Source organism: Hipposideros armiger, unplaced genomic scaffold, assembly GCF_001890085.2.
Source record: "Hipposideros armiger isolate ML-2016 unplaced genomic scaffold, ASM189008v1 scaffold_953, whole genome shotgun sequence".
Classification (NCBI taxonomy): domain Eukaryota; kingdom Metazoa; phylum Chordata; class Mammalia; order Chiroptera; family Hipposideridae; genus Hipposideros; species Hipposideros armiger.
Window position 1 is genome coordinate 491181 of NW_017732303.1, and position 2141 is coordinate 493321.

The following is a 2141-nucleotide window of genomic DNA, read 5'->3' on the forward strand; positions in this document are numbered from 1 at the left end:
CCCCCAACCATAAAATTATTTTCGTTGCTACTCTATAACTGTAGTTTTGCTACTGTTATGAATCATAATTAAATATCTTTTTGTTTTCCAAAGGTCTGAGGCAACCCCTGTGAAAGGGTCATTTGACCCCCAAAGGGGTCGTGACCCATAGGCTGAGAACCGCTGCTCTAGATTGTCCTCAATTTGCATTTTCAATTCCCTCAATTAACAATAAAGAACCTATGATGAGATATCAGTGGAAAGTACTTCCACAGGGAATGCTTAATAGTCCAACCACTTGTGAGCTTTTTGTAGCTCAAGCTCTCATACCAGTAAGAACTACATTTTCTGATTGTTATATATGAATGATATTTTCTGTTCTGTGTCCTCAACGAAGCAGCTGGCTACATGATTTGAACTACTTAAAAAGCAGGTTGATTTAATAGGACTTTACATTGCTCCAAATAAAATTCAAAGAACCACACTGGTACAGTATTTGTGTACTGTTGTAGAAAGACAGTCTATCAGACCTCAAAAAGTTCAAATCAGAAGAGACCAGATCGCTACTTTAAATGACCTACAAAAATTATTAGGAGATATTAATTGGCTACGTCTTACTCTAGGTATTCCTACCTATGCTCTCAGTAATTTGCTTGGCCTTTTACGAGGATCTTCACAGCTTAACAGTCCTCACCAATTAACCCCTCAAGCTAATCAGGAATTAAAATTTGTTGAGCGAAAAATACAAAAAGCTCAGATACAACGTGTGGATCCCTTTCAACCTTTACAGATTTAATTTTTTCTACACCATATTCGCCTACATCGATTATTGTACACAAGATAAATTGGTTGAGTGGCTTTTTCTACCTAACAATTTTGTTAAATCTCTTCCTACCTATGAAGAATTAATTTCTGAATTAATATCAAGAGCTCAGAACAGAGTCTTTCATCTAAACGGAAAAGAGCTTAATCAAATTGTAGTTCCCTTTAAGAAACAAAAATATCTCATTTAAATACTCATGCTGAGGAGGAGAGAAAATGGCCGCGGTGAAGAGGTCGCCATGAGGTATTATTCCTCGCAACCCACGGCAATTCTGGCAGTTGGAGCACAGAAAACAATACTCTAAGAAATACGCTGAGCAGCAAAGGGACTCCCACGCTGACTACTTAGAGGTGGGAAGACCTGGTGGGTTCGAGAGGGAGGCGAGGCGCGTGGAGACACGGGCGGCGCCCGGGCTGCTGAGTCTGGGGGTCTCAGCAGATCGGAGACTTTCCTCGCCTCTCCTCCAGCCCGCGCGCTAAGGCAGAATCCTCAGGTCGCACGCAAAGCAGAACAGAGGAGGAGGGCGCGTGATCGGAGGTACAGACTGCTCGAGCCCACGGTGGCGGGGACTGGGGGTCTCAGCAGATCGGAGAGTGCCCAGCGCTCCCTCCCTATCCCTCCGGCGTGCGCAGGCGCTAAGGCAGAATCCTCAGGCCGCGCACGAAGCACAATGGAGGAGGAAGGCCTGTGATCGGAGGCTTAGCTGCTCGCGCCCACGGCGGCGGAGACGGGGGATCTCAGTAGATTGGAGAGTGCCCATCGCTGGATCCCTAACCCTCCAGCCCGCGCGCTAAGGCAGAATCCTCAGGCAGCGTGCGAAGCAGAACAGGGGGCATAGTCTGTCTGCTCGCGCGGCTGAGGAGGGTATCCAGGATGGAGCAGACTGTTTTGCAGCAAGTGGACGCGCTCAGCCTCTGCAGCTGAACGTCCCACCTGGTGTTCGCTAAGATCCATGGGGCGCGCAGTTACTGGGGCAAAAATCCCAAACTGGGGAGGAAAAGAGGGAAGCGAGAAGCGTGGAGTCACAGCCCACATCCCGCAGTGGTGGAGACACAAGCAGCTTAGCCAGGGGGTGCCTGGCATTGGAAGGGGCTTTTTTTCTCTCTCTCTTTCTTTTTTTCCACTGATCTCTCAGATAGGAAAGATAAGCTGCATAGATAAGTGCACACTCCCACCCTCCCTTAGAATCCTTGTCCCCCTCCTGGCCAGAACTGGAAACTAACTTCTGAAGAGAGAAATAAGCCAAAACAAAGGTGCTTCAACTCCCTGGGGGTTGAATAATTTACATGAGAAAAGGCTGCAGGTGGGAGGGAACAGCTTTGGCTAGGAAGGCCTTCCA

At 47.6% G+C, this 2141-nt stretch overlaps 1 protein-coding gene across 1 annotated transcript in view; it reads right to left on the minus strand.

Annotated features, from left to right (window-relative positions):
* STK17A (serine/threonine kinase 17a) overlaps positions 1-2141 on the minus strand; it is a 58548-nt gene that overhangs the window by 13592 nt on the left and 42815 nt on the right.